The sequence below is a fragment of the Hypanus sabinus genome, chromosome 4, assembly GCF_030144855.1.
Source record: "Hypanus sabinus isolate sHypSab1 chromosome 4, sHypSab1.hap1, whole genome shotgun sequence".
NCBI classification, from domain to species: domain Eukaryota; kingdom Metazoa; phylum Chordata; class Chondrichthyes; order Myliobatiformes; family Dasyatidae; genus Hypanus; species Hypanus sabinus.
Genome location: NC_082709.1, coordinates 72,026,602 through 72,046,192, shown reverse-complemented (window position 1 = coordinate 72,046,192; position 19,591 = coordinate 72,026,602). Strand labels below are relative to the sequence as shown.

Below are 19,591 nucleotides of genomic sequence, written 5' to 3'. Positions count from 1 at the left end.
AATGAATACCCTCCATCTCTGTCATTAGTTCTCCACGATGGCTATGTGGAAAGAAGGGGTCTTAGCTGAGCTTTCCAAGGACAGTAGTTTCATCTCCATAGCATGTACTCAATATTAAAGAGTCAACTTAAACTTTTAGGTGGCTGGTAAAAAGACTCTTAACTGGAAATGGCTATCACAGGAGAGCTCAATTTTAAACGCATCGATGGAAATTACAAAATGGAAAGATAACAGCATTTGTTAATCTTAAGTTGGAACAATTTGATTCATTCTGGGAAAAACAGTTTAATAACATAATACCTCATAGGCCTGATTTTATTCTCACATATCAATGAATATGTTGTAAAAAAAAACACTCCCTACTTGTACATAGTTTTCTCCTTTTGCTTGTTCTTTCTTTCCTCTCTTTCTATAAGTGTGTACCTCAGATAAATATTAAGTGGAGATTTGAGGCAACTATGACTGTGATATATATGTACAGTATCTGAAACACATCTTTTGGAAATGTTTGTTTGATGATGAACTTCAATTAAAAAAAATTACAAACAAAATTGTGTTTCAGGGAAAGAGATGAAGAGACTCTGACCAGCATTTTGCAACCCCTAACCAACCCACCCTCCCCCCCCCCCAGATTGAGCCAGGGTGCTAGTGGCATAAGAGTTTCTTTTAAAGTAGTAGTACTATTACTTATAAAAAGAGACAAAGCTCTTTAGGTAACCACAAGACCAATCAGCTTGACATCAGTGGGAGGGGGGAGGGAAATTATTAGGAAATATATTTGGTGACAGAAAAATAATAATTCACCACCATCTATTCGAGAGCACACACTGTGGATTCATCGACTTAACAAGGACATGGATGCACGTCATTCTTTTGATGTTGCCTTTGCAAGCTGTTCTACCAAGAACCCCACGATGGATCGTGGTGGAGGGGCTTGTGAGTTCCTGAGATCCCGAGAGTGGTGCTCGCTGGAGTTTAGCCAATTGACACTCAGGGTCACCCATGGTGGTAAGGTCAAGGGAGAAGTTCCAAAGAGCAAATTAATCAAGACCTGACAGAAGATGATGGCATATCAAACACCAGTGAAGGCAGAGGAAGGCTATAGCAGTGAGAGATCCCCAATCACCTTGCACTGGACCCTGATCCTGATCTGTCAAGGACTGTGTGGTGGCTGCCCGTGCATCAGGCCCTCCACATTAAACAAAGTCACGCACAGACTGTTAGGACATGCACCCAGCTTCTGGTGTTTTGGAGCCGTAACTCTCCAGCGCAGCCCCTTTAAGGGTTCAGGACTATCCCGCTAAATGGCAATTGTGTTTTGGGCGCCAAGAATCGAGTGTTTAAAGAGAACTTTAAAGAGAACTGAGTTTTGGTGCTTAATAGTGAGTCTAAAAAGAGATATCATTTAGCTTTTGCCCAGTTCTCATTCCAACTTTATACCGTGTCTCAATTCCAGCGTCAGATACTCCAGCACTTTGGTCCAAACCGTCCTCGTCAAGACCTCTTGTCACAGTATGATAGAGCCAACATGGAATCAGCAGTGTATCAAGAGTCTCTTGGCCACTGTTGCCAGCCTCAACCAGCGGATTTTCAGACAGAACTTGGAGATACATGACCTCCAGGACGCCGTGTATCAGCTGTCATGAGGAATATGCCAGATTCACTCGGGTGAGGCTGCCAGTCGCTCTGCGGAGCCAGTACATCTTCCAATCCTGGCAGTGTTTGTGAATTGCAACAATCACTCACTCAACTTGATGGGTGTACATGCAGCCAAGCAGGATACAATGATAGTCACATTTTTTGGAACCATCGAAGCCCTCTACATGTATTTCTCTCGTTCAACACGGTGCTGGGAAAAATCAGGTGGAGTGCAAGGACAGAAGCAGTGAAGTCCATCAAATAGAGGAGATACTTCAAGTTCTCCAGGACATGATAGACAATGAAAACAAGACCAGTGAAACAAGAAGTGATGCAAGGCAGCTGTACAACTGCATATTGAGTTACAATTTTCTGATTTTGCTAGGATTTTGGAACAAAGTACTTATTCGCATTGACTGTATTCAAAAGAGGCTGCAGGATCCTAGCGTGAACTTCCACGATGCTGCCCTGGATTTGAAAGCCCTCCGAGATCATTTTTATGATGAAGGAGAAGTGTTGGTCAGTGAGTCACTCGAAGAAGGGGTCGGTCTCTGTCAAGAATGGAATATTGAAGTTGAAAGATGTCAGAGACGAAAGAAATGAATGGCTAATGAGAACTTGAGAGACACTGGGTTAACAGCTAAGGAGTTGTGAAGGGAACACTTGACCATCTTGACAGAGAAATGGATGAAAGGTTCCTGAAAGCAGTTTGGGTTCTGAAAACGACACTGAAGCCAAGTTTGGGTTCCTTCGCGATGTCGAGGGACTGTGTTACAGCGCCGACAGTAACAACCTAAAGAAGAAGTGCGAAAATTTGGGCAAATTGTACAGCTCTGATGTTGATGGACAGCAGCTATATGAAGACATTTTGGATTGCAGAATGTTGCTATCAAGGTGGGTCAACAAGAAGATAACAAGACCTGAAGAGCTTCTTGAATTTATTGTTCAATATAGACAGGAGAGCTTTTTCCCCAATCTTCACATTGCTATTCAGATAATGCTAACCATTGCAGTTTCCATCGCCAGCTGTGAGAGATCATTTAGAAAGTTAAAAGTAATACTTTCATATTTGAGAGCCTCCATGGGTCAAGGCAGACTCTGTGATCTTGCTCTGCTGAGTGTAGAAAGAGAAGAAACCGAAAAAACTGACTTTGATCACATCATAGACCAATTTGCATCGGTGAAAGCAAGGAACATGCAGTTATAATTTACATGTAGTGCCATAATTTGTTAATTAAAAGATTAATGAGCTTGACCTGTATACTTGAGCTGATAATATGGTAAAGTTACCTAAAAGATGGGTGTCAGATTTTTGGACAGGGGCGCAATTTCAGTGCTTGCCGTAGGTGCTATTTTCCTTAGATATGTCCTTGCAAGGGAGTGGTTGGAACAAGGAAGCCTTGGCCATTCTGTACCGCCATGGACTCCGGGATGAACTCACCTTGAGAGAGCCAACAGGGGACTTGGAGGTCCTCATCAACCAGTCTATCTGCCTTGACAATCGTCAGGCGGAGTGTGGGAGAGGCTACACTATGAGGCCAAAGAGGACTAGCCCGAGCTCGACTTCAATCCATTGCTGTTCCCCACCCCACCCAGAACTTGCACGGTGACCCACTCATCTCCTGCTTCGGACTCTGTCGAGCCCATGCACAACGGTTTCACAAGGCTCTCAGCTCATGTGGTTCCAGAGTCGGAATGAAGGCTGCTACTATTACTGTGGGGAAGTGGGTCACGTGTGAGCTGACTGTCAGTATTGGGTGGACGGTGACATTAACAGCCACTACTCCCAATCCCATTTGTGCCGAAGGCAGAGTTCATCTGGTGTAAGAACTTGAGGCAGGTGAATGCTTTTGTGGACTCTTGGGCAGCAGGTAATTTTCTGGATTTGGGAACTGCCTGTTGGCTTGGCATATCACTGCAAGAGTTGAGCCAGTCCATGCCCACAACTCTTGGATGGTTGTCCACTAAGTTCTGGGCAGATTCAGCAACAGACTGTGGTTTTGCAGATGAGGCTGGGGGATCACATGGGAGATGTTAGTTTTTACGTTATTTACTTGCCACTCACACCCTGATCCTGGATACTCTTGGCTGCCCCAGCACAACTCATCCATGGGATGGAGGAATGGACGGAGTCTAGAGAACCTAGGGAGGAGACTCAGAGATCGGGTGAACCACCTCTGCCACCTAAGAAGCCTCAGGAGTTGTCCTTGAAGGAGGGTTCAGAAGAAATTGCAACACCCAGGCCAGTTGAAGTTCCTTTGTATACAAGGAGTTGGAAGAGGTCTTCAACAAGGGAAAGGCCTTGACTCTTCCACCACACAAATCCTCAGACTTTGCTACAGATCGTCTTCCTGGTACTTATCGATTATACGTGCTCTCAAGTCCAGTGAGCAGTGCAATGTAGGAATATATAAACTTAGTCCTCCACCTCCCCCAGCCAGCGCAGGCTTCTTTATACAGAAGGATGGGAGCCTACGGCTATGTATTGATTAGAGGATTAAACTGCATTAACAGTCAAGAATTGTTACGCCCTTCCTCTCATGAATACTGTCTGTGAGATTCTCCAAGGGGCAAGAGTATTCACTAAACTAGACCTACGGAGTGCATATAATCTGATTCGTATAAGGGAATGCGATGAGTAGAAGACTGCATTCAATACAAGTACCTGGTTATGCCCTTCAGCCTTGTGAACATTCCAGCATTTATATTGATGTGCTCCAGGATATTTTCCATAAGTATGCTTTCTTCTATCTGGATGATGTCATAATTTTCCTGAAGTCCATGGAGGAGCACGTCGCTCACGGCTGTGACCAAATACAAATCGACCTTTATGTCAATTTGGAGAAGTCCAAATTTCACACGACGACCATTTCATTTCCGTGTTTCATCTCCAATGGCAATCTCAAGATGGACCCTACGAAGACCCAGGCAGTCAGAGATTGGCTGCAACCATCCAGTGCCAAACAAGTCCAACGATTCTTGTGAACTGAACTGAAGTTCAGTGCTCAATCATTAACACAATTAGAGAGATCGTCAAGTGTTTTGTTTCTCCAGGTTTTTAGTGTCTCGATTCCACCTGTGGATACTCAAGTACTTGGGTCCAAACTATCCTCAACAAGGTCTCTCATCACACAGGTATTCTTAATTAAGGTAATCCATTCTACCATCCCAGATCGGTATTTTCAGCCATTTGAGGACCCAATAACAGACAACCTCTTTGGAAGACATCATACTCAACTCAAGCGATTACATTACTACTAGATTGATTAGGAAAGTGAAAACCCTTGTGAAAAAAGCAAACTGGATCCAGAACTGGCTCAGTGTCAGAAGGTAATGAAAGATAAGTGTTCCAGTGACTGTGAAACTATCGTGGGTTTCTGCAGAATTGCTGTGGTGAAAAATCAGCAATCTAAACTTAAACCTGAATTCTGTTTGTGTAATAGATACTAGCATTGTCAGGTGGACAATCATGAGAATGAAAGCTGTACATTTCATAAACGTATCAATGATTATTTAGATGGACAGAACCAACAAATAAAATACAATTGAAAATGCATTTGGGCAGTGCAAGCATGATCACACAATACACAGAAATGGTGGGATATAGAGAAATAGAGAGAAGCAATGTGATGCAGAAATGAATGAGTACAAATTCCTGAAAGCAGCATAATGGGTTGATAAGATGGTTGAGGCTAATGGAATATCTGCTTGTATTAGATATGTATAACATATCAGAGCATGGAGATGGTGCTAGAATTGCATAAAATGCCCATTAAGGAATAACTGTATACATTGAATCAAGAGGTTCTCCAGATGCTGGAAATCTAAACAGACAGACATGCACCCCTCCAGAGATGCTGCCTGAACTGCTGAGCTCCTCTGTCATTTTGTGTGTACATTCCTGGTTTTCACAACACAGTAAGAAGCTTTAAGCAGTGACCAATTGGAGAGGTCTGAGCCTGAGGATGTAATTAACACAGGTTGCCTGATTTAGTATTAAAGGCAGTAATTGATTATTACTATTTTTCTTGGTGCTTTGAGCAGTGGCCAAACAGCGGTCAGGATTGATTAGCAAGAACAAATTAAAGTAAGGCAGGGGCAAGCAGAGCAGCTATTGTTGGAATGGACAGCATCAAGAGTGGAGAATTTGAGGCTTTAGCTCTTTGTGGCTTCAGAAGGTTTGGCGCATTTATATTTTCTCATTTCGAACAGTAGAGATACAGACAGGTTAGTGGAATGTTCTTTTTGCAGGATGTGGGAGAGCAGGGAGATCTTCAGTATCCCTGATAACATCTGCAAGAAATGCATCGAGCTGTAACTTCTAACAATCTGCATTAAGGAGTTGGAGCTGGAAATGGATGAACTTCAGATCATTCAGGAGGCTGAGGGTGTGATACTGTGTAGGTAGCACATAACTATTTAGTTACTCCCAATGTGCAGGACACAGGAAACTGGGTGAGTCAGGAAGGGGAAAGGGGTTAAATAGTCAGTGCGGAATATCCCCGTGGCTATCACCTTAGATACTGTTTTTAGTGGGGGGAGGAGAAGACCAAGCAGAGGAAAGTCACAACAGTTTGGTCTCTGGCATAGAGTCTGGCTCTATCACTCAGAAGGGAAGGGGGAGAAGGAGTGAGCTGTGATGATAGGAGATTCGTTAGGGGAACAGAAAGGAGGTTTTGTGGATGAAAATAAGATTACCAGATGGTATGTTGCCTCCCAAGGGTCAGGGTCTTGGACATCTTGGATCAAGTCCTCAGCATTCTTAAGAGGGAGGATGAACAATCAGAAGTTGTGGTCCATGAAGGTATCAATGATATGGGTAGGAAGGGTGATGAGCTTCTGCAAAGTGTTTTCAGGGAGTTAGGTGCCAAGTTAAAGGGCAGGACCTCGGAGGTTCTAATCTCAGGATTGCTAACCTCACTACGTGCTGAGGCCAGAAATAAGAAGATTATACAGCTTAACCCACAGCTAAGGAGTTGGTGTAGGAGAGAACATGTGATTGAAGGATCACTGGGTTCTCTTCCAGGGAAGGTGGGACCTGTATTTAAGAAACAGTTCACACCTCAACTGGAAGGGGACTAATATCTTAGTGGGAAGGTTTGCTAATGCTGCATGGTGGGGTTTAAATTAGATGCAGGGATGGGAACCAGAGTGGCAAAACAGTTATTGGTAGGTTGTGGAGACAGATGTTGGTAAAACCTCAGACAAACTTGGGATTCAAAAGGTTGAACATGTGTCTAGTGTCCTGACCTGCATATATTTCAATGCAAGAAGCATTATAGGAAAGGCAGAAGAGCTCAGGGCATGGATCAACACCTGGAATTATGATATTTTGGCCATTAGTGAGACTTGGTTGCAGGAGGAGTAGGACTAGTAACTCAATATTCTGGGGTTCTAATGAGTCATTGTTGGGGGGGGAACTGAAAAATAAGAAAAGAATGACCATGTTAATGGGGCTATATTACAGACCACCCAACAGTCTAAGGGATTTAGAGGAACAAGCTTGTAAAGAAATCGCAGACCATTGCAAGAAAAAAGTTTGTTATAGTAGGTGATTTTAACTTTCTATATATTAACTTTAATATATTGCACACCCATACTAAAAATTAAGATAATATGGGATAGTTTGTCAAATGTGTTTAGGAAAGTTTCCTTAATCAGTATGCAGAAGTTCTAACAGTAGTGTGCAATACTGGATCTGCTATTAGAGAGACTTCTTCTTCTTCGGCTATCCATCGATTTCGATGTTGACCGAGGCCTGGACAAAGACCGGCAGTTGCCCATACTGCAAGTCTCCTCTCTTGAACACTGATGTTGTGCAAGGGAAGGGCACTAGCCCGATACAGCTTGGCACCGGTGTTGTCACAGGTTAAGTGCCAAGGACACAACATGCTGCCTCAGCTGAGGCTCAAACTAGCGACCTTCAGATTACTAGAGCAACGCCTAAGCCACACACCAACACATAGAGAATGAGACAGGGCAAGTGACAGAAGTTTGTGTAAGGGAACACTTTGCATATAGTGATCACAACACCACTAGTTTCAAAGTAAATATGGAAACAGATAGGTCTGGTCTGCCAGTTGATGTTCTAAACTGGAGAAAAGCCAATTTTGATGGTCCATCCCTCAGAAAAAGTGAATCTCCCAGTGGCCACACATTTTAATTCCACTTCCCATTCTGATATGTCAATCCATGTCCTCTACTGTACTGTTGACATTCAGTTTGGAAGAACAACATCTTGTATTCCGTTTGGGTAGCCTCCAACCTGATGGCATGAACATGGATTTCTCGAACTTCCAGTAGTGCCCCCCACCCCCTTCACCATTCCCTTTTCCCTCTCTCCTTTCCCACACATCTCCTCCCCTTTCTTTCTTCCATGGCCTTCTATCAAACTCTCTCCCTTCTCCAGCCCTGTACCTCTTTCACCAATCAACTTCACAGCTCTTCACTTCATCCCTCCCCCCACCTTTTAAATCTACTCAGATTTTTTTTCCTTCCAGTCTTGCCTGAAATGTCAACTGTTCTCTTTTCCATAGATGCTGCCAGGCCTGGAAAGAATGTAGGAATCACTGAGTAGGAAGTGACAATGTGACAAGATGATCAGTAAACTCTGACAAAAATTAATAAAGAAAGAATAAAGAAACGAGAGTAAAATAAACTGAGCAGCACAGCATGCAGGTTAGCATGATAAATCTCATGTGCCATTCTCTATATTGTTGCCTAGTGTCTGGACCGGATGAACTGAAAACTCTTCAATAAATCGTCAAAGACTGAAATTCCCCAGTCTCTGACTCTATCCCTCACCCTGAGCAGTTTATCAAACTGTGATAAGATTGGTGTTGTATTTGATCCTCAATTGTATTTTCAGCCATTTACTTATTCTGTAAGTCAGGCTGCCTATCCCCACCTCCCAGAAAATCACCTTTCCAAAGGCCTTGCCCATGCCTTTGTTACTTCTAGATCTTACTCTCCCAACAAACATGATGAGCCTGTCATCCATAAGGCTATCTGTCCCGCTTGGCGGCGCAATAATATCAGCGCTGGACTCTGGAGCAAAGATTCCTAAGTTTGAATCCAAGTTGGGTTGAGTGTCGAGCTAGCAACTCAGCCTTGTAAAAACAAGAATAGCTTGCTACGGAAACACCATCATGAAAGTGCCCCAATAACTGCACTGCCGAGTTAAGGGCTATTCTTCTTCTCTTCATAAGGCCATCTATTCTCTGCTTCCCTTATTGTACTTTGCTGATTATAGTAGATGCTGGTCAAATGACACCTCAGTTTTAAAACTTAAGACTAATTTTCAAATCTTACCTCTTCCAATTCTGACACTACCATTTCCCAACCCTACAATCTCCCCTATTCTTCAAAATGTCTGTGCCTGTCTAATTTTGACTTCATGAACATCTCTGGCTTTAGTTTCCCACCACCTGCTATCTGGCCTTCAGTTGACAATGCATAATTCTTCTGAAATCCCTTCATTAACTCTCAACATTTTCATTTTTCTTTCACTTGGCATTTTACTTTCTTCCATGCCTTGGTGGTAAATAGTTTGATAACTATCCAATTAAGTAGCCTTATTACATAATGGTGCTATCTAAATATAAATCATCAATATTGACAATGTAGAAAAACAGCAGATAGACGGAAAATTACCAAATACAACACAAGAAAGAAACTATAGAATAGCTACAGCATAGAAAGAGGACATTAATCTTTTATGTTCGTGTTGGCTCACTATCATACCAACTTCTCAGTTTTAACACCCCGCCCCCACTTCGCCATAACCTTAGCTCATTTTTTTTTAACCATGTATTTATTTCATTCCTTTGTGAAGGTCACAATGGAAACTTTCTCCACACTAGGCAGTATTTTGCAGATTCCAACCAAAGGCAAACTTTGCAGAAATAAATCTGTTGACTAGGGAGAAATAGACAGAGCAAAAATGGTAAATTGTTTATTCACATGGTGCAGATATGTAGTTAAAATTGGAAAAAAAAATCCACTAATATTGAAGAATACTTAACCTATCCTTTAGCACTTTCCAATTCCCAAATGTCCAGTCATTTTCTTCCACTTACCAAAACACTTCCACAGCTATAAACTGCTCAACAGCTTCTTCTCCTTTTCAGCTAAACTTACTCCCATCTAGTTAGTTGCAATTGGTCTACATTTAACTCCACTTGTTGTTCACAGCTTTTACAGTCCTCCCTTTTTGGTCTGTCTAATTCCCCACATTAACCTATCAACCATTAAACTTCATCAACAATGCATCACTGAGGCAATATTGGTATCAACAAGAATGTTACCACTAGCCACCAATATCTAGCAAACCCTAAGAAATATACCAAGATGTTAATATGCATTCTAAGTATCGTACCCACCCTCTTTAAAACTTAAAATTAACTTTTCCCTCCTTCCCTCTTCTGACCAAACATGAAACATCATTTCTTTTCCCTTTCCATGAATGTTGCCTGACCTGATGAGCATTACAACACGTTTTACTTCAGATTTCCAGCAGCTGTAATTTTATTGATTTTCACTTTCTGGTATAATATCTTCGGTTGCTAAATTTCAAATGCTTATGACAGGAGCGGCTTAACACTGTTGATCTTGTTTGTTGACTTAGACCACGTACACTCTTATCTGCTGGAATAATTTACTGTTCTAGGATTGCTAAAACCACATTTTCTCAAAATAGTTTGCTCAACATGCACTTGTATCTCAGAATCACAGAATGATTATATCTGTTAAGTAATCCAGCCAGTTTGCCTTCTTACCCTCTCACTGTAGCCCAACAATTGTTTTTTTTCCCTTTCTAATGTTTGTCAAACTCCTTTCTTTAAATATTATAGTTAAATCTGATTTATTACACTTCGGCAGAGCAATCAAGACTGTAAACACTAGCTGCGTGACTTTCCTTATAGCTATTTTGCCAGTTATTTTCACTTGAGTTAATTTTAAAAACAGCATATCAGAATCAGGTTTAAAATCAATTACAGCATGGAAACAGGCCATCTCAGCCCTTCTAGTCTGTGCTGAATGCTTACTCTCACCTAGTCCCACTAACCTGCACTCAGCCCATAACCCTCCATTCCTTTCCTGTCCATATACCTATCCAATTTTTTTTCACTTGGATATGTTGTGAAATTTGTTTTGTGGGAGCAATACATAATAAAAACTATAAATTACACTATGATATATATTTAAAATAAGTAGCACAAAAAGAGAGCTAAAAAACCCTGTAAGAATGTCACTGAATAAAATAATGACCCACATATATAGTCCCCAGGTTATGCCCAGGCAATGAATGATACATACCTTCAAGTTGTAACAGGTTGAGGTGTTTCAATAATTTTATTTTCTATTAAATAAGGGTTTGGTATTCTATAAAATGGGTATTCTGTTCATGTACTATGAACAGAAGTGACAGGAGAAGCAGCTTCATGAAAGAGCCATTGAGTCTTGTCATCTACATGAATGCAGTAGTTCATCTGTCAATTTTTTTTTACTGCTGAAGCCACTACTCAGGTACCATTGCTTCCATTTTGAGCAGAATTCAGAGAGGAGCAGGCTTTAGTCAACACCCTCAACTTCTGTCAAGGTGTGGTATATTCTAAACATGAGGTTCATTGATGGGGTCAATATACACAGTCATTATTATCATTATGTGCTATGCCTATGATGTAGGCAGTGATGGTCCCATAACCATGAGTGTTCTTGGCAATTTTTTCTAAGGAAGTGGTTTGCCATTTTCCTCTGGCAGTGTCTTTACAAGAGGTGAATTGAGCTGTTACCAACACTCTTCAGAGATTGTCTGCCTGGAATCAGTGGTTGCATAACCAGGACTTGTGATACGCACCAGCTGTTCATACAACCATCTACCACCTGCTGCCATGGCTCCAAGTGATACTGATCAGAGGCTAAGCAGACAAGTGAAGGGAAAGAGCACCTTACAGTTTCTTTGGTGGAGATGCAGCTCCACCCACAAACAGTGAATCCTTCTTATCCTCCTTTCTGCTCCTGGCCTTGCTATACAACCAGTAAACATCCGTGGCAATGAGATATTAATTGTTCTCATTAACAGCTCTGAAATCAAATGCAGCTGGATCTCCAGCTTCTGCAAACATCAAAGGTCATCCTTTAATAAGCACTGTTGTGCATGAGGAGTTAAAATAGTGTCTTCTATGAGAGGTTTAAGTACACTTAATCAGAAAGGTGATAGAATTTGATACAGTGAGGGTGTGTGGTGATTATGCTCACCTTTATACACTCTAATTACTTCATGAGCCTAACTTAAACAGATGGAAGTGCTAATAAGAATTTTGAATGTTCTGCCAAGTTAGCAGTTTTGCTAGTTTTTGGGTGATGCATGTCAACATTGACTTTTGTTTACACATTACCTACATGAGAAAAACAGACTAGAATTTCTAGGGTTTTGTCTTTTGTCACTAACATGGATTCTATATTGCTGAGATCAGTTCTTGATCTGCTTGGTACCTCATTTGCTGTAAACCGATTGATTAATTAATCATCATCTGGGCTAGCTATTCTATCTCTGTAAGACCTTGCTTTGTGTCAAATCAGGTGCCTTATAAATTCCCAGTGTTAAATCCTCCAGCTTTCTCTTGTTGACACTGTTAGTTGTCTTCAAAATTCCTAATTTTTGCCCTCCATAAAACCAGAGATTCGTGATTAATTTAGTTTATAATTATTCTGTTGCAATAATATTATTGCATTTTCTGACAATTGACGGTAGAGGAGCTCTCTTCTAGATTGCCAAGTTCCCAACTGCTCACTTCAATCTACTGGGACTGAACTAAAATCAAGGGAACATACTGGAAGGATCTACTAAACACTGACCAGTTGCAGCCAGATCTTTTAGAGGCTGGGAATGCTAGCCATAATTTAGACCATAAGACATAGGAGCAGAATTAGGCCATTCAGCCCACTGAATCTTTTCTACCATTCCATTATGGCTGATACTATCTGATTCTAATGTCTTCATCCAATAGCTTTTGACACGCTTACTAATCAAGAAACTATGCTTTAACTATACTCATGGAATTGGCCACAGATTCACCACCCTCTGGCTAAAGAAATTCCAACACATCTGTTTTAAAGGAATGTCCTATTTTTAGGCTGTGCCCTCTGGTCCTCGACTCTCTCACTATAGGAAACATCCTCTCCATATCCACTCATTCTAGGCCTTTCAATATTCCATGGGTTTCAGTGAGATCCCCCTTTATTCTTCTGAACTCCAGTGCGTAGAGGCCCAGAGCCATCAAATGCTGCTCACACATTAATCCTTTCAATCCAGGATCATTCTTGTGAATTTCCTCTAGACCCTCTCCAGTGTCAGCATTCATTACCCGTTAGTCATATATTCTTTAATGTCTTCTCTTTCCTTGGGAAAAAAATAACAAGTTCAGAATAATTGAGGGAAAACCAGTGGTGCATTTGGATTTATAAGGTCTCACATAAGAGATTAGCATGCAAAAAGTAAAGCATAGGAGAGTAAGATGCAGATTACAGGAAACAAAAGATTCAGAATAAATGAGTCTTTTTCTAACCAGCAGGTAGTGATTAGTGGGGTACCTTAAGGCTTGTGCTGGCAACTCATCTATTCGTGATATATATCAAAGATTCAGATGAGGAAATTAAATATATTTCCAAGTTTTTGAATGGCACACTTGGGTGGGAGATTAGGCATTGAGGAAAGAGCAGATGTGGTATAATGAGGACAAATGTGAGGTTGTTCACTTGGTAGTAATAACAGAAAAAAAAGTGATCTGAATTATGATAGATTGGGAAAGGAGGAAGTCCAACCAGACTTGGACTCCAGTCATTAAATGCAATCATGACAGCTAAAGCTGGCAATTAAGATGGCAGGTAGAATGCTGACTTTCCAAATGAGGGAAATGAGTATGGGAATCTTGTTGCTATTGTAGTATATGGCCTACTTGAAACCTAGCTCCAGCACTATCTACAGTTTTAGTCTTTTTATCTAAGAAAAGATGTTCTTTCTATATAAGGTGCTCAGTGATGAGAGGTAGGGTCAATTAGGCTTACATTTTTAAGGATTTAGAATAATGAGATACGGTTGTACTGGATCTACAGAATTGTAACAGTACAGGATGATCTAGATGCAGCACATTCCCAATGGTGGGATTCCACGACCTGGGATTGCAGTTTAAAATAAACAGAAAGCCATTTAAGGTTGAAAGTTTGAAATTTCTTCCAGAATCATAAACTTGTAGAATTTCTCTATCACAGCAAAAAGCTGAAGGCAAGTTATTAAAACAAAGTTATTTTTCGTTGGGCTAGATAGATCAAGGATAGGGGAAAATGTATGAACAGGGGACTAAGTTCGTGTGATCAGCCACAGTCACATCAAATGACTTTACAGGCTTTGATGGTCTACTCCCTTTTTAAAAACTTTGTTTCCAACATTAAGTACTCAGGTTCATCGCTACCTTTAAATTATTAGTCCCCCGTCTTTCTCTGGAACACTTTGCCTTCTACAGAGAGTTGCAATAATTGTATATCTCTTCTTCACTATTAATGGATAAATTTACCTGCGCAACTTTAACTTCTCAATTAATTTTACATTTATTGATTTACAAGATCCAATGGTTTGCACTGTTTGTCTATTGTCAAGCATTTTAGTTTAATTTTGCTAATTACTTTGGTCATTGATGGATCAGGGTAAATTTCAACATTTAAGAGAAATTTGGATAGGTACAGTGAGTGTGTAACGAAGGCCTGTCACTGATTACGGACGGCACACAGCACATTCAGTAAAACACTCAAAGGGGCATCCACACACATTATTCCCCTCTATCATTGTGGTGAGTGCACGCATCACAATAAATCAACAGACACAATTTTACACTTACCCCCAGCAGTAATAGGTATGAAAAAAAGAAACACACTATGTCACAGTTTAATTATCTCAGGTCAATTTATTCATATTCATCTTTTCAATAAGTGTTTTGCCGAAGTGTCATGATAATCTGACGTTTCTCTCCTCCACAGTCTCTGGGTCTGAAACAGAGCTGCTGCATAGAGTGTCTAATATAGAGGCAGCAGCAACCTGCACAGGTGTACTGATGGTGGAGGATGCCATCTTTAACTGGGTCAAGGGTCATCTTGTGGTAACATTTTGGGATTTATTTATTTAACTGGGAAATGGTGACTCCTATAATGAGGTATATGTGTTTATTGTGAGAACTGGCAGTAGAATTCCAGATTGTGTGAAATGGAAGATAATTAAGTTAATTAGGGGGAGGGGCTTAGCAGTTATAAGCCTCAGGTAACAAAGGTTTTGGTTTTTTTTCCCTGTTTAGTCTGAGGGTGGCTGATAACCAGGCAGGTGACAATTGCAATCTGTATATTGTTACGTACCTGTGACACGTGACAGTGGTGTACTTGTCACGTGACAGGTGTTGAAGCTATACTGGATGAGGTAATGGTCTGGTGATGGTGGAGTGACATCATTTTCCTGCCAGTGGAGGTCATGTGACAGGTTTTTTTTTTACAGGGTATAAAAGGAGGACCCCTCCCTGTGAGGAGGGGCAGTTCGTAGCTGGATTTGCCATGTTGACTGCGTGATTTAATATCATGACGCAGTGTGGTTGAAAGATGGAGTTTTATTTAATGCCTAAAGTTTAAAAGGTCATTGCCAGCAGTTTCTTTATAATACTGCTAGTTGAGAATCAGTGGAGAGTGAAGATCGGAGTTCGGGAGTTAAAAGATCGAGGAAAGTCTATTTCGATAGTGAAACAGGTTCGACCTTGTTTGATCTTCATCCGGAAGGAATTCATTGACTGTGTTCATGTTAATCCCTGTGAATAGCAGAAAGGATTGAGTACAGTGTTGTAAAGGAAAGGTCAGTGCCTTTAAGCCGTTACATTTCACCTTCCTAAATTCTTCATGGGAAAAGTTCGATTTGGAATCGCAACGAGATGACGTGAAATTTAAATCTTCTTAAAAAGTCTCTCCCTTAAATGGACTGTAAGAATTTTGAACTTTTGCAAGACTACTTTGAAGAACTGTTTTTGCAACATTGCTTTAAGAACTGTTTAAGCTGCTGCACAGCAGCTGATTTCCAGTTACATTAGTGATTTGTTTATTTTTGGGGGTTTGTTTTTCAGTGTTTAATAAATGTTTTATTTGTTATAAAAACCCCTGCCTCACTCATACATTGTTGCTGAATCCGTAACAATCTATGTTGTATTTTTTTTTTCATTCTTTTTCTTGTTTTGATGTGGATGTCCAGGTTTTTGTTTTTCCACTATTTTTGTAAATAAAAGCACCTCAGTCTATTTTTGCGACACAAGCCATCTGGTTATTCCTCTTAGACAGTTGATCCACAGTTATTTGTGACAGAGTGGCATGCAAAAGTTTGGGTCAAAATTTCTGTTATTGTGAATAGTTAAGTGACCAGAAGCTGAACTGATCTCCAAAAGTCATAAAGTTAAAAATAAAACATTCATTTCAACATTTTAATCAAGATTAGTCTAATATTTTTGCTTTGTACAATTTTAAAGTGAGAAAAAGGTAAGGAGTGCCATGCAAAAGTTTGGGCACCCCAAGAGATTTGAGCTCTCAGATAACTTTTACCAAGGCCTCAGACCTTAATTAGCTTGTTAGGGCTATGGCCTGTTCACAGTCATTGTTAGGAAAGGCCAGGTGATGCAAATTTCAAAGCTTTAGAAATACCCTGACTCCTCAAACCTTGTCCCACCAATCAGCAGCCATCGGCTCCTCTAAGCAGCTGCCTAGCACTCTAAAAATTAAAATAAATGATTCCCACAAAGCAGGAGAAGGCTATAAGAAGATAAAGTGTTTTCAGGTAGCCGTTTCCTCAGTTTATAATGTAATTAAGAAATGGCAGATAACAGGAACAGTGGAAGTCAAGTTGAGGTGACAACTGCACAAATATGACCTTCATGGAAGAGTCATCAGAAGAAAACCTTTCCTGCATCCTCACCACAAAATTCAGCATCAGAAGTTTGCAAAGGAACATTTAAACAAGCTTGATGCATTTTGGAAACAAGTCCTGTGTACTGATGAGGTTAAAATAGAACTTTTTGGCCGCAATGAGCAAAGGTATATTTGGAGAAAAAAGGTGCAGAATTTCATGATAAGAACACCTCGCCACCTGTTAAGCACAGGGGTGGATTGATCATGCTTTGGGCTTGTGTTGCAACCAGTGGGACAGGAAACATTTCACTGGTAGAGGGAAGAATGAATTCAATTAAATGTCAGCAGATTCTGGAAGCAAACATCACACCGTCTGTAAAAAAGCTGAAGATGAAAAGAGGATAGCTTCTACAACAGGATAATGATCCTAAACACACCTCAAAATCCACAGTGGACTACCTCAAGAGGCGCAAGCTGAAGGTTTTGCCTTGGCCCTCACAGTCCCCTAACCTAAACCATCAAAAATGTGGATAGACCTGAAAAGAGCAGTGCATGCAAGATGGCCCAAGAATCTCACAGAACTAGAAGCCTTTTGCAAGGAAGAATGGGTGAAAATCCCCCAAACAAGAATTGGAAGACTCTTAGCTGGCTACAGAAAGCATTTACAAGCTGTGATACTTGCCAAAGGGGGTGTTACTAAGTACTGACCATGCAGGGTGCCCAAACTTTTGCTTTGGGCCCTTTTCCTTTTCTGTTATTTTGAAATTGTAAAAGATGGAAATTAAAAAAAGTAATCTTGCTTAAAATATTAAAGTGGTGTGTCATCTTCAACGTTATGCCTTTTGGAAATCAAGTAATCTTTTACTCGCTTAGCTTTTCACAGCAATAGAAATTTTGACCAGGGTGCCCAAACTTTTGCATGCCACTGTACATGGATGGGCGTGATATAGAGGGCTATGGTCCAGGTGCAGGTCGATGGGATGGAGTAAGTTAATGATTGGGCACAGAAAAGATGGCCCGAAGGGCCTGTTTCTGTGCTGCAGTGTTGTATGACACTGACTCATCCTTCACCACCTTTTCTTTTGCTTGTTAGTTATTATTTCCATATATATAGATTATACTCTGTCCTCTTGGTCATCCTTTATTATCTTTACTTTGTAAAAAGGGCCTTGGTGAGACCACACCTGGAGTACTGTGTATAATTTTGTTCTCCTTACCTAAAGAAGCATATACTTCCAATAGGAGGGTAGTGACTAGGAACAGCAGGTCTGACTTATAAAAACAGGTTCAATCTTAAGTTTTTTTTTCTTAATGTAGAATGTAAGTTGAAACTAAATATTATGCAAAGCTCCGATTCAAAGTGATTCTGAGCAAATGCACTTCAGTGGACGTATCATTTATTTCTCATCAATTTATTCAACTTGCTCACAAAACAGGCGGAGCTCAAAAACAATAACAAGTCCAATAATCAACACAATTAGCAGAACAGCATTAAAAAGCATTGTGCCACAAACGTAAAATCCTCCGAGTCTGGATTATTTCTTCAAAGGTAAAATGAAACTGATGAAAAATGAAAGGCAAGGTTACAAACATCTCAAGCTTAACAGAAGTCAGGACTTAGTAGTGGTGTTTGTCTTTCTTCATGAACACTGAAAAGAAATTACAAGAAGCATCAAAGCACAAGTATGTTTATAGTGCAACACATTTCAAATTCTCAAATATCAAGAAAATAACCATACAGTATACCCTCCCCTAATGACCTAGCGAGCTGTGGAAGCTAGAATATATAATGATGCGTAGAGAGTACTTATTCAGCGTAATCACTGATTAATTTTAAATTCACCGACCTGAGCTTAAGCAATGATCGAAATGCCATAATTACCCTCAGCGTTCATAATTTAGTCAAATTAAGCATTCATCTTACCAACTGGAAAGGGCTTGAATGCTCATACTCACTCTATCTGTGCCTATTGTAATATAACCTTATTCTGCTTTTGCTCTTAAGAGGACAAAATTCTATTCACATTTTTGTACTACCCCATTTTACTAGAATCTATAAATATAGTTTAGTGTGCAAACTTAAAGCACACAGTATTGGGGGTATGGTATTGATTTGGATAGAGAATTAGTTGGCAGACAGGAAGCAAAGAGTGGGAGTAAACGGGACCTTTTCAGAATGGCAGGCAGTGACTAGTGGGGTAACGCAAGGCTCACTGCTGGGACCCCAGTTGTTTACAATATATATTAATGATTTAGATGAGGGAATTAAATGCAGCATCTCCAAGTTTGCAGATGATACGAAGCTGGGCAGCGGTGTTAGCTGTGAGGAGGATGCTAAGAGGATGCAAGGTGACTTGGATAGGTTAGGTGAGTGGGCAAATTCATGGCAGATGCAATTTAATGTGGATAAATGTGAGGTTATCCACTTTGGTTGCAAGAACAGGAAAAAAGATTATTATCTGAACAGTGGCCGATTAGGAAAAGGGGAGGTGCAACGAGACCTGGGGGTCATTGTACACCAGTCATTGAAGGTGGGCATGCAGGTACAGCAGGCGGTGAAAAAGGCAAATGGTATGTTGGCATTCATAGCAAAAGGATTTGAGTACAAGAGCAGCGAGGTTCTACTGCAGTTGTACAAGGCCTTGGTGAGACTGCACCTAGAATATTGTGTGCAGTTTTGGTCCCCTAATCTGAGGAAAGACATTCTTGATATAGAGGGAGTACAGGGAAGGTTCACCAGATTGATTCCTGGGATGGCAGGACTTTCATATGAAGAAAGACTGGATTGACTAGGCTTATACTCACTGGAATTTAGAAGATTGAGGGGGGGATCTTGTTGAAACGTATAAAATTCTAAAGGGATTGGACAGGCTAGATGCAGGAAGATTGTTTCCAATGTTGGGGAAGTCCAGAACAAGGGGTCACAGTTTATGGATAAAGGGGAAGCCTTTTAGGACCGAGATGAGGAAAAACCTCTTCATACAGAGAGTGGTGAATCTGTGGAATTCTCTGCCACAGGAAACAGCTG

The 19,591-nt window shown here is 40.7% G+C and overlaps 1 protein-coding gene across 1 annotated transcript in view; it reads right to left on the bottom strand.

Moving 5' to 3' along the window:
• Positions 1-17,823: 17,823 nt before the first annotated feature.
• LOC132392124 (RNA-binding protein 44-like) overlaps positions 17,824-19,591 on the bottom strand; it is an 80,304-nt gene continuing 78,536 nt past the window's right edge. Inside the window, exon 14 of the mRNA XM_059965973.1 lies at positions 17,824-18,212. The gene's annotated coding sequence lies outside the window, so the exon portion shown is untranslated. The remainder of the gene's footprint in view (positions 18,213-19,591) is intronic.